The following is a 13,902-nucleotide window of genomic DNA, read 5'->3' on the forward strand; positions in this document are numbered from 1 at the left end:
AGTTATAGAAGACATCAAGGAGGAAATTAAAAAATTCTTAGAGATAAATGAAAACACAGACACAACATATCGGAATCTATGGGACACTTTGAAAGCAGTTCTAAGAGGAAAATTCATTGCTTGGAGTTCATTCCTTAAAAAAAGAAAAAACCAACAAATAAATGATCTCATACTTCATCTCAAAATCCTAGAAAAAGAAGAGCAAAACAACAGCAAAAGAAGTAGAAGGCAAGAAATAATTAAAATCAGAGCTGAAATTAATGAAATCGAAACAAAAGAAACAATTGAAAAAATTGACAAAACTAAAAGTTGGTTCTTGGAAAAAATAAACAAAATTGACAGACCCTTAGCCATGCTAGCAAAGAGAAGAAGAGAGAGAACTCAAATTACTAGCATACGGGATGAAAAAGGCAATATCACAACAGACGCTTCAGAAATACAGAAGATAATCAAAAACTATTTTGAATCCTTATACTCCAATAAATTAGAAGATAGTGAAGGCATAGATAAATTTCTTAAGTCATATGATCTGCCCAGATTGAGTCAGGAGGATATAGACAACCTAAACAGACCAATATCAATTGAGGAAATAGAAGAAACCATAAAAAGACTACCAACTAAGAAAAGCCCAGGACCGGATGAGTATACAGCAGAGTTTTACAAAACCTTTAAAGAAGAACTAATACCAATACTTTTCAAGCTACTTCAGGAAATAGAAAAAGAGGGAGAACTTTCAAATTCATTCTATGAGGCCAACATCACCCTGATACCTAAACCAGACAAAGACACTTCAAAGAAAGAAAACTACAGACCAATATCTCTAATGAACCTAGATGCAAAAATCCTCAATAAAATTCTGGCGAATTGGATACAAAAACATATCAAAAAAAAATGTGCACCATGATCAAGTAGGATTCATCCCTGGGATGCAAGGCTGGTTCAATATATGGAAATTAATAAATGTTATTCACCACATCAATAGACTTAAAAATAAGAACCATATGATCATCTCGATAGATGCGGAAAAAGCATTCGACAAAGTACAGCATCCCTTTATGTTCAAAACTCTAGAAAAACTAGCGATAACAGGAACATACCTCAATATTGTAAAAGCAATCTATGCTAAGCCTCAGGCTAGCATCATTCTGAATGGAGAAAAATTGAAGGCATTCCCTCTAAAACCTGGAACAAGACAGGGATGCCCTCTTTCACCACTTCTGTTCAACATAGTTCTTGAAACGCTGGCCAGAGCAATTAGACAGATGAAAGAAATTAAAGGCATCAAAATAGGAAAAGAAGAACTTAAATTATCACTATTTGCAGGTGACATGATTCTATACCTAGCAGACCCAAAAGGGTCTACAAAGAAACTATTAGAGCTAATAAATGAATTCAGCAAAGTGGCAGGATATAAAATCAACACGCATAAATCAAAGGCATTCCTGTATATCAGCGACAAATCCTCTGAAATGGAAATGAGGACAACCACTCCATTCACAATATCTTCAAAAAAAATAAAATACTTGGGAATTAACCTAACAAAAGAGGTGAAAGACTTATACAATGAAAACTACAGAACCCTAAAGAGAGAAATAGAAGAAGATCTTAGAAGATGGAAAAATATACCCTGTTCATGGATAGGCAGAACTAACATCATCAAAATGGCGATATTACCAAAAGTTCTCTATAGGTTTAATGCAATGCCAATCAAAATCCCAACGGCATTTCTTGCAGAAATAGAGAAAGCAATCATGAAATTCATATGGAAAAATAAAAGACCCAGAATAGCACAAACAATGCTAAGCAGGAAGTGTGAATCAGGCGGTATAGCGATACCAGACTTCAAACTATACTACAGAGCAATAGTAACAAAAACAGCATGGTACTGGTACCAAAACAGGCGGGTGGACCAATGGTACAGAATAGAGGACACAGAAACCAATCCACAAAACTACAACTATCTTATATTTGATAAAGGGGCTAAAAGCATGCAATGAAGGAAGGATAGCATCTTCAACAAATGGTGCTGGGAAAACTGGAAATCCATATGCAACAAAATGAAACTGAATTCCTTTCTCTCACCATGCACAAAAGTTAATTCAAAATGGATCAAGGAGCTTGATATCAAGTCAGAGACATGTTGTCTGATAGAAGAAAAAGTTGGCTACGATCTACATACTGTGGGGTCGGGCTCCAAATTCCTCAATAGGACACCCATAGCACAAACGTTAATAACTAGAATCAACAAATGGGACTTACTCAAACTAAAAAGTTTTTTCTCAGCAAAAGATACAATAAGAGAGGTAAATAGGGAGCCTACATCCTGGGAACAAATCTTTACTCCTCACACTTCAGATAGAGCCCTAATATCCAGAGTATACAAAGAACTCCAAAAATTAGACAATAAGATAACAAACAACCCAATCAACAAATGGGCCAAGGACCTGAACAGACACTTCTCAGAGGAGGACATACAATCAATTAACAAGTACATGAAAAAATGCTCACCATCTCTAGCAGTCAGAGAAATGCAAATCAAAACCACCCTAAGATACCATCTCACTCCAGTAAGATTGGCAGCCATTAGGAAGTCAAACAACAACAAGTGCTGGTGAGGATGTGGGGAAAAGGGTACACTTGTACATTGCTGGTGGGACTGCAAATTGGTGCAGCCAATTTGGAAAGCAGTATGGAGATTTCTTGGAAAGCTGGGAATGGAGCCACCATGTGACCCAGCTATTCCCCTTCTCGGTCTATTCCCTAAAGACCTAAAAAGAGCATGCTACAGGGACACTGCTACATCAATGTTTATAGCAGCACAATTCACAATAGCAAGACTGTGGAACCAACCTAGATGCCCTTCAATAGACGAATGGATAAAAAAATGTGGCATTTATACACAATGGAGTATTACTCTGCATTAAAAAATGACAAAATCATAGAATTTGCAGGGAAATGGACGGCATTAGAGCAGATTATGCTAAGTGAAGCTAGCCAATCCCTAAAAAACAAATGCCAAATGTCTTCTTTGATATAAGGAGAGTAACTAAGAACAGAGTAGGGAAGAAGAGCATGAGAAGAAGATTAACATTAAACAGGGATGAGAGGTGGGAGGGAAAGGGAGAGAGAAGGGAAATTGCATGGAAATGGAAGGAGACCCTCAGGGTTATACAAAAGTACATACAAGAGGAAGTGAGGGGAAAGGGGAAAATAATACAAGGGGGAGAAATGAATGACAGTAGAGGGGGTAGAGAGAGAAGAGGGGAGGGGAGGGGAGGGGGGATAGTAGAGGATAGGAAAGGCAGCAGAACACAATAGACACTAGTATGGCAATATGTAAATCAATGGATGTGTAACTGATGTGATTCTGCAATCTGTATATGGGGTAATAATGGGAGTTCATAACCCACTTGAATCAAAGTGTGAAATATGATATATCAAGAACTATGTAATGTTTTGAACAACGAACAATAAAAAATTAAAAAAATAAAATATAAAAAAAATAAAATAAATAAAATAAAATTTGGGAACCAACAGAGGTGAGGCAAAGAACCTCACCCCCCCCCCAGCTGTTACAAAGACCTATCCACAGGTGTGGCTGTATGCTGAACCGGTAGTCAATGACGGGTAAGATCCAATTGCAATGGTACCAACCTAAGACAAGAGGCTGACGCCTTGAGGTCAGCTCATCCAATTATGGGTAAGGACCATATGTACTATTGGACAACCTAAGGCAGGCATGGTCTCTAAGCCACATGCTTGTTGTTTAAACAGAGAGGGGGAGATGTTGAGAGCCACAGCCGAAGGGGCCCCAGCAAACTTCCAGCTGCCAGCAAACTTCCAGCTGCCAGCTGATGATTGGCTCACAGCCGCCCCAGCAACTTCTAGCTGCCAACTGATTGGTTCCTCTGCAGTGATGCTCATTGGGCTGTTTCCCCACCCTTTCAGACCACGGAGCTGCTCATTGGGGGACTTTTTTTGGCTCCGCCCATGAGACCCAGCCAATCGGCTTCAAGAGCTGGAGGAGTGGGGGAGGTTGAGAGGCTTGTGGGAAGCCAGTGGTGGTAGTTGGGCTCTGAGGGTTTTTCCTGAGGAGCTGTGTGGTGTGGTGTGTGTTCTAAAAATAAAGCTCATTTCTTTTGACAAGTGGCTCCTGAATTGTGCCCAGCCAGACTTCCAGGAAGGACCTTTTTGGGTGAACTCCACTTTAACTGTTCAAAGGATCCTTCACCAATGTTCTACAGCTCCTCTATGACTATAGTTTGGATCACACCTCTAGGTAGAGCCACATATTACACTATTTGATCTAACAGGGACTTATTTGACTGTATGACTCTAAGTAGGGTTAGTTAGAAGAAAATGTGGTGAGGCCCACAGGAGGCGTGAATAAGAGTGAAGCTTTTACTTTCTTGGAGGGTGTGGTAGTATACTGTATATTCTCTTAGGGAAATTGCATGGAAATGGAAGGAGACCCTCATCGTTATACAAAATTACATATAAGAGGATGTGAGGGGAAAGGGGAAAAAAAAAACAAGGGAGAGAAATGAATTACAGTAGATGAGGTAGAGAGAGTAGATGGGAGGGGAGGGGAGGGGGGATAGTAGAGGATATGAAAGGTAGCAGAATATAACAGTCACTAGTATGGCAATATGTAAAAACGTGGATGTGTAACCGATGTGATTCTGCAATCTGTATATGGGGTAAAAATGGGAGTTCATAACCCACTTGAATCAAATGTATGAAATATGATATGTCAAGAGCTTTGTAATGCTTTGAACAACCAATAATAAAAAAATAAAATAAAATTCAAAAAAAAGAAAAAAAAAGGTCCTTCCTGGCAAAGTGTGACCCCAATTCATTTGTCCCTTAGACAGTGAAACATGAGACTGCTTGGACCCTGATGCCCCTTGCTGCTAAATACACTCAGCACAGTGACTCCCAGCAGATTTTAGGCTGCATCTGAAGTCCCAAGTGGGGGCTGATCATGGTGGGTTGCAAGAAGTTTAGTGAACAATGTATCAGATGTTGTTCTGGCTTGGCTTCACTATTAGATGCATCCTCAAAGTGGAAATGAGGATTTTATTTAAATTCAAGCATATCATATTCCTGAAATAATAGAAATCTGTAATCTTCCAGCTTTTTCTCCCCAAAGCAGTACAAGACTCTTATCAAGGCATGTAGTTGTCCATACCCAGCTTTTAAACATCTGTCTCTCTGGCCTCTGGACATTTCCTAATAGTCTAAAATCTATATTCATTTTTTAAAGGACAACATTATGAAGAGATACTCACATTCTCTCGTGATTTACAGCTCTCTCCCTCCTTCACTACTTCTTTTTCTGGGCAAGAATCACGAATATGAACAATATTTAAGAAAAAAATTATTACATTTTGTGATCAAGATAAATGGTTTAAATTTTTCAAACATTACAAAAGTTCATACAATAAAAGCAAAGGCTTCTTTCACACTCACTGACCTCCCACTCTCTGTCACCCCAACTTTCTCCTCTTAAAGTCACTAGTTTTCTGTTTGTGTCCAGATTGTTTTTATGTGTATTCACACAGATATATAATATATATAATGCCCATACTCTTTTTTAAAATTCTTTTTAGTTGTTGATGGAACTTTATTTTTTTATTTCTTTCTGGGTGGTGCTAAGAATCAAACCCAGTGCCTTGCACATGGTAGGCAAGTGCTTTACCACTGAGCCACAATCTCAGTCCCCCATACTCTTTATACAGAAGAATTACACCATATTGCCTTCGGCATTCCCTTGAATGGTGTTTTGCTATCAATGGTATAGGAGTAACTGGACTGATGTGTTTTGCCACCTATTATACAATGTCCAACTCTAAACAATGAGGGGGGAAAAGGTCCAGAGTCAATAGCTAATTTCTAAAGTTTGAGGAGCCAGTTTCAAATGAAACCAGAACTTGAATTTAGGACTTTAGAATTCACTTGTCCTACTCATTCAATAACAGTAAACCCCTTTCACCTCACTGATGCACTCTGGCCTTTCATCCATGTCCATCTGGCCTATTGCCAGGGTCTTTTTGCTTGCTGACAAACAGCGGTCTCAGGGATTAGAGATGGAGGAGACTACAGGTTCTTTTCCCATAATCTCACTGCCAGGTGGAACAGTCCAACAAACACAACGTTCAAGTCAAATCTGTTACCACAAATGATTACTACCAAGGAGGCATGGAAAACATCGTACCATCTGTTCTGCAAACTCAGTGAAGTCTCAGCTCTATCATTTTAGGTATTTCCACATATACTCCACAAAAAGATTCAGTCCAAGACAGAGACCTACATGGAGAATTCACTCACCTTAGGTCAGAAAGCAGAGTCTTCTTGGGTTAGTCATGTGGACATAGCACATAGCAGTGTTCTAGGTCCAAGACCCCCTGGGATGTTGACTTCCTCACCCTCGTTCTTCTTCAGGGCAGAGCTGGAGCTGCCTAATGCTGTATGTTTGGCAATCCACTTAGTTGGAATGTAACTGGCTTCACAGTGAATAATTATTTCTATCTCATGTGCTAATGAGAACTCTCCAGGCACAGATTTAGAAAGTGGCACTTGATGGGGTGGCCCCAAAGTTTGGAAGTTTGTAGTGTTAATTTACCATGCTGATGATCTGAATTACTAGTTATGATATTCAAATAATTACTATTTCTAAGGTTTAAAGTTAATGTAAACACACACACACACACACACACACACACACACTTCTCTGCTTAAAGTGAAGAATTTTAAAACAAATTATAGATAACAAGGCATCCTAATCAATTGTCTAAGAATATGCCTCTTTCCTTACCCCATTCTTCATGCCAGGCGACCGAGTGGCAAACACAGAGATAAGGAACTTGAACTCTGGAGTCACTTGACCTGGATCCGCCAGAGGGTTATTAGTTAACCTCTCTGAACCTTGTTTTCTTCTTTGTATAGTGAGGTTGACAAGGAGCCATGTGATGAGGCAGGCAAAACACTGAGCTCATGGTCCGATTATCACGATTTCATCATCTGTTTGTGTTCGTTCTTCCAAGTTTCTTTCTCCCAAGTTTCTCCATCTGCCGCAGTCTGGCTGGGCACAATCAGGAGCCACTTGTCAAAAGAAACTAACTTTATTTTTAGAACCACACACAACAAACAAAATAGTCTCTCAGGAAAAACCCTCAGAGCCTCAACTGCCACCACCGGCTTTCCCCAAGCCTCTCTCTCCCACACAAGCTTCTCTCCACCTCCCACAATCCTCCTGCTCTTGAGGCCGATTGGCTGGGTCACGTGGGCGGAGCCAAAAAAGTCCCCCAATGAGCAGCTCCGTGGTCTGAAAGGGCAGGGAAACAGTCCAATGAGCATCACCGCAGAGGAACCAATCAGCTAGATGTTGCTGGGGCCGAGGAGCCAATCAGCTAGATGTTGCTGGGGCTGCTGTGAGCCAATCATCAGCCGGCAGCTGGAAGTTTGCTGGCAGCTGGAAGTTTGCTGGGGCCCCTCAGGCTGTGGCTCTCAACATCTCCCCCTCTCTGTTTAAACAACAAGCATGTGGCTTAGGGACCGTGCCTGTTAGGCAGTCCAATTCAACATATGGTCCTTACCCGTCATCGGATGAACTGACCTCTAGGCGTCAGCCTCCTGTCTTAGGTTGGTACCACTGCAATTGGATCATACCCGTCACTGACTACCGGTCCAGCATATAGCCATACTTGTGGATAGGCCTTTGCACCTGTGGGGGGGTGAGGTTCTTTGCCTCACCTCTGTTGGCCCCCAAATTTTAGACCATCACTAGTAGAGGAGGATGCATGACATTAAGCCAATTGAGGGCTCCTTTGAAAAATTGTACCACCGGTGACATCATCAGCAAAAATACCCCAACACTACCATAAGTCGCTGCACCAACAGATAGTTCACAATGCATACAGGTGAGCTCACAATGTGTCCAGGCAAGTTCTGCAAGCAGTTCAGTGATGGCTATTGTAGAAGCTGTAGATTGGTTTTATCTTTGACTTCACCAGCACTGGGATGAAGATAGGAATTCTGGCAATAATGGCTAAAGAAAAAATTATGTAACATTCCAGAAGGCACTAAAAGAAAACAATTTTCTTAACAATTTACATTGTCTTCACCAGCACTGGGATGAAGATAGGAATTCTGGCAATAATGGCTAAAGAAAAAATTATGTAACATTACAGAAGGCACTAAAAGAAAACAATTTTCTTAACAATTTACATTATCTTTAAGAGAATTATTAAATATAATGAAAAGGAAAGGTAAAAGTAAACAAACAGATCTGTTAACCTTCTTTTTTGTTTACATATTAAAACAATCCTCAACAGTTGTTTACCCAATTTAAATTAAACCATATAAATCATGTGAAAAAAAAATATTTGGATCCATTTTATCATGAGCGCTCATCATATATGATATATGGACATACGTACATTCAAACATATAACACAAAACACAAGTGTGCACACATAATATAATACATACAACACATAACATTATAGTAAAGGCCTTATAACTTTTTACAGGTGAAATCTCCATTGCAATGTTTAAAAACTCTATAGTCAAAAAATAGAACTGATCAGCAAAACATTAACCTAGGTCTGTATGAGCTCAAAAAACAAAATAGAACTTCATGATATGGCAAAGGGCAATAATAAAATAGATATTGAAAAAAGCATCCTGGTTCTGTTGCAGATGTAAGAATAGCCAAACTGGAGTTTTGGATATCAGTTGTTATGGATTTGAGCCAAATCATCTTCTTTTTGGTCTGTAGAAATCGCTTTAGTTAATCTTTCTGGAATCCAAATCGGCTGCTGTTCTCCCTGTGGAAACACATAAACAGACCCCCGACTCCAGACAATCACTGGGTCAGGACCTTGGTTAATCTCTCTGGAATCCAAATCGGCTGCTGTTCTCCCTGTGGAAACACACAAACAGACCCCCGACTCCAGACAATTACTGGGTCAGGACCTTTCCATTGTCCTGTTAGAATATCCTTCCAAAGTACCTTGGGCTTATGTACATTTTTTGGACACATATGCCTTTCCGCAGCACTAAGTCCTGATGAATCCAAATTTAAAAAGTTTAGAGTAAAAAGGGTTATTTTAAGTTTATCTTTGGGGAATATATACCCCTTCCCAATTCCCTCTTTTTGCTTTAATAAGTACATTTTAATAGTTTGATGAGCTCTTTCAACTATGCCTTGTCCCTGTGGATTGTATGGGATTCCTGTTATATGAGTAATGCCAAATGTTGAGCAAAATTGTTTAAAAGAGGTAGAAGTATAACCAGGGGCATTATCTGTTTTTAACTGTTTTGGAACACCCACAGTGGCAAAATTTTGTAAGCAATGAGCTATAACATCTTTAGTTTTTTCTCCGGCATGAAGGGAGCCCATCAAAAATCCAGAAGAAGTATCAACTGTAACATGCAAATATTTTAATTTTCCAAATTCTGGCAAGTGTGTGACGTCCATCTGCCAAATATGGTTAGGTATCAATCCTCTAGGATTGACTCCAAGATTAACTTGTGGTAAAAAGGTCACACAATTTTGACATTGTTTTATTATTTGTCTAGCTTGTTCCTTAGTTATTTTAAAACGCTTTTGTAAAGTATTAGCATTGACATGGAACTTTTTATGAAAATTTATAGCTTCTTCTAGTGTAGAGAAAATATGTATGTCATGTGTAGTTTTATCTGCTAAATCATTGCCCAAACTAAGGGCTCCAGGCAATCCTGTATGTGCCCTGATATGTCCTATAAAGAATGGATCTTTTCTGTCCCAGATTAGACTTTGTATAGTGGAAAGCAAAGAGAAAACAGTAGAAGAAGGGGAAATCCTACCAGCATCTTCAAGAAATACTATAGCATTAACTACATACTGACTATCAGAAAATAAATTAAATACAGAATCTTTAAACATCACAAAAGCTTGTAAAACTGCATTAAGCTCTACCTTTTGAGCTGATTGTTTGGGTACTAAAAATGTAAAAGTTTGATCAGGGGTAACTACTGCTGCTGTACCATTATTTGACCCATCAGTGAATATATTTGGAGCATTTATGATAGGTGTTTTTCTTGTCATTTTTGGAAAAATTACAGGATGCAATGACCAAAAAGACAATAAAGGATTAGATGGTAAGTGGTTATCAAATGAAACATTAGATTTACACATGATTATTGCCCAAGTATTTAACTCATTAGCTAACTCATCAATTTGATTCATAGTATATGGAGTAATAATTTTATTGGGAGAAATTCCAAACACTCCCTTCGCTGCTTTTATTCCTTTGAGTATTAATTGTCCTACAGCCTCAGGATACCTAGTAAGAATAGTGTTAGGAGAATAAGATAAATGTATCCATAATAATGGACCTTCTTGCCAAAATACTCCTGTAGGAATATTTTTTGTTGGTAGTACAATAAATAATAAAGGCAAACTTATATCAATTCTATCCAAATGCATATTTTCCATATATGTTTCAATGATTTTTAATGCCTTTCTTGCTTCAGGCGTTAACATTCGGGGTGAATTTGGATCTGATGGACCTTTTAGGATATCAAATAAAGGTCCCAACTCTCCTGTTGGTATACCTAAATAAGGTCTTATCCAATTTATGTCTCCCAATAACTTTTGAAAGTCGTTAAGTGATTTGAGTTGATCTACTCGTATTTGAATTTTTGGTGGACGGACCATGGTTGAGGATAGTAGAACTCCTAAATAATTAATTGGAAAATTTAATTGTACTTTATCTATTGCTATCTCTAGATTATAATTTTTTAATAAGTTTGTAAGTGTGGCATAACATTCTAGCAATGTGTTTTTATCTTTGTGTGCTAATAATACATCATCCATATAGTGAAATATTTGTAGTTCAGGATTTTGATTTCTAAGTGGCTGGATTACTTTGTTAACATAAATTTGACACATAGTTGGGCTGTTAGCCATCCCTTGAGGGAGTACTTTCCATTCATATCTCTGATCAGGACCTTCATGATTCAGTGCAGGGATAGTAAATGCAAAACGTGGACTATCCTCAGGATGAATTGGAATTGAAAAAAAACAATCTTTAATATCTATAACTAAAACATACCAGGTTTTTGGCAAAGCAGACAACTGAGGAATCCCTGATTGAGCAGGTCCCATAATAACCATCTCATTATTAATGGCTCTTAAATCTTGCAATAATCTCCATTTACCAGATTTCTTTTTGATGACAAAAATGGGAGTATTATGGGGAGATACAGAAGGTTGTATATGTCCTTCTGCTAATTGTTGTTTGACCAGGTCATGGGCTGCTTGTATCTTTTCTTTAGTCAGGGGCCACTGAGGAACCCATACTGGTCTTTCTGATTTCCAAGTAATTTTTATTGTCTCAGTGGCCCTTTCTGAAAATCCAACCCATGTCTGTCTGTTCCTTGATCTATTTGTATTGGTGCTGCTATACCTTGTTCTTGTTTTTCTAATCTTTTTCCTTTCCTAAAACCTTGTCTAGTCATAATAGTGGGTGCATTTTGGTTGATGTTATTTGTTAATGTCAAACCTAATTGATCTAGGACATCTCGTCCCCATAAATTTACGGGAAGATGATCCAATACATATGGCTGTATAGTTCCTTCACATCCTTCAGGATCCTTCCAATCTAATACCATTGCACTTCTATGGGGATTAGTCGCCACTCCTAGGCCTCGAAGCGTTTGAGTGGCTTGTTGTAATGGCCAATGTTTTGGCCATTCTTGACGAGAGATGATGCTAAGGTCTGCACCTGTATCCAGTAGCCCATAGCAGTCTCCTGTAGAGGTGGTGCTGTTGGTTGGACACTTACACCCTCTGGTGATAGAAAGGTGTTAGTAGCAGTCTCCTGTTGTAACTTTCCCCCTGATGGCTTTTTCTGTTTTACACTTTCTTTCTCTGTCTGACTAGCTTGAGAGGCCTTCTCTTTTACTTGAATCTTTTCCTCTGTCTGACTAACTTGAGAGACCTTCTCTTTTACTTGAATCATTATGTCTTCTCCTTCCTCTACCATTGTCTGAACTGAAGGCTTTGGACTAAGCAAACAAGATACGAATGTCCACAATGGCAATGTGCCAACTGGCAGAGTCCCTGGGCTTTTCTTTTCTATTCTTTTTAAATCTTCACCATGATGGTTCCATTGTGATATATTTAACAACTCCTCCTTAAAAAGCCATGGGCTACATTTTTGTATTGTATCAACGTATGCCCTGATTGTTCTTGATTTTACTGAGATGCCTCCTTCCTCTAACAATTTACTTAACACTCTTTCAGTTTGTTTTTTACTAATTTCTGATCCCGTATTTCTACTATAATACAACCCAACAAGATAACGCCTAACAAAACTGAAACTGAGTGAAACAAAATTGGAACAACACAAAATCATTATAATAGCCTCCTGAAATGTCCATCCGTCCTTTCTCCCTATCTGTTCCTCAGATGTGAGCGGTTTTTCTTCCATCTTACACATCTCCAGGGACAGGCAACTTAAAACAAAAGTGAAACAAAATAACAAAAGAAGAATCTTAAAATGGCTACCCATCCTCTCGCCCTGCCCTCAGGGGCGAGCAGTTCACTTACCCTCAGTCGCTCCCCGTGCGAGCCACCAAATGCCGCAGTCTGGCTGGGCACAATCAGGAGCCACTTGTCAAAAGAAACTAACTTTATTTTTAGAACCACACACAACAAACAAAATAGTCTCTCAGGAAAAACCCTCAGAGCCTCAACTGCCACCACCGGCTTTCCCCAAGCCTCTCTCTCCCACACAAGCTTCTCTTCACCTCCCACAATCCTCCTGCTCTTGAGGCCGATTGGCTGGGTCACGTGGGCGGAGCCAAAAAAGTCCCCCAATGAGCAGCTCCGTGGTCTGAAAGGGCAGGGAAACAGTCCAATGAGCATCACCGCAGAGGAGCCAATCAGCTAGATGTTGCTGGGGCCGAGGAGCCAATCAGCTAGATGTTGCTGGGGCTGCTGTGAGCCAATCATCAGCCGGCAGCTGGAAGTTTGCTGGCAGCTGGAAGTTTGCTGGGGCCCCTCAGGCTGTGGCTCTCAACATCCATCCACCTCCTCCGATCCACTCATTTAGTCATATTGATTGAAATAATTTTTTAAGCATAGAGTGGAAAGCACTGGAGGATCCAGTGGTCAATGGGCAGGGTCTCTTCCCACAGAAGCCCTCAGCCTCGAGGTGGTTCAGACTTCACCCAGGCTGATCTTGGTGGAATTCTATAATGTGTCAAGCACGGTGCTGAGCACTTTACATTTATTATCACCCTTGCTTTTAAGCCACCTACAAAGCTGATGCCCTTTTACAGAAGGTGAATCTGAAACTTTAACAAGCTAAGTGCCTAACTAAAGCTAGTCCAAACCCAGGAAGCTTGACACTCAAACCTGTATCACACCCCTTGGGTCCTCAGCTCTGTAAGCCCTCCTTCTCCCAAGTCACCGTGGAACTAACATCCAGTCCCTCCTATGCTTGCATTCTTAGAATTATCGATCTTAGGGCTGAGGGTATAGGTCAGTGGTACAGCACATGCCTAGCCTGTGTGAGACCCTGGCTTTGATCCCCAGAAATATAAAAAATATTAAATAAGTAAATAACTCATCTTAAAGAGAATAGTCTTATTTTTACAACTCCAGATGTTAATGTGCTTTTAGCATCCCCCTTCTTCCATAGCTTTAATAGATGCAGCATTGTGGAGGCCGCACAGATTTTGGAGCCAGACTGTTGGACTCAGCCACTTAATCTGCTGTGTGACCTAAGGCAAATCTCACAACCACTCTGTGCCTTAGTTTTCTCATGTGCAAAATAAGGGGTAATGCTATGTAACTAAGAGGTTATTCTGAGAATTGAAAAGTTAACATAAATAAGGTTATAAGCA

At 39.6% G+C, this 13,902-nt stretch overlaps 1 long non-coding RNA gene across 2 annotated transcripts in view; it reads right to left on the reverse strand.

Annotated features, from left to right (window-relative positions):
* LOC124080466 (uncharacterized) overlaps positions 1-8,679 on the reverse strand; it is a 42,211-nt gene extending 33,532 nt beyond the window's left edge. The window contains exons 1-3 of one of the 2 annotated variants that reach the window (XR_006847729.2): positions 6,818-8,678; positions 6,331-6,467; positions 5,292-5,338 (exon numbers count right to left, since the gene is read on the reverse strand). This is a non-coding gene — a long non-coding RNA (uncharacterized LOC124080466). Of the gene's footprint in view, positions 1-5,291; positions 5,339-6,330 lie in introns of both variants that reach the window. The other variant, XR_009225126.1, reaches the window with a different exon arrangement.
* Positions 8,680-13,902: the final 5,223 nt, after the last annotated feature.

The sequence above is a fragment of the Marmota monax genome, unplaced genomic scaffold (genome assembly GCF_021218885.2).
Source record: "Marmota monax isolate L192 unplaced genomic scaffold, Marmota_monax_Labrador192_F-V1.1 WCK01_AAM20220418_F8-fsc00321, whole genome shotgun sequence".
Taxonomy (NCBI): domain Eukaryota; kingdom Metazoa; phylum Chordata; class Mammalia; order Rodentia; family Sciuridae; genus Marmota; species Marmota monax.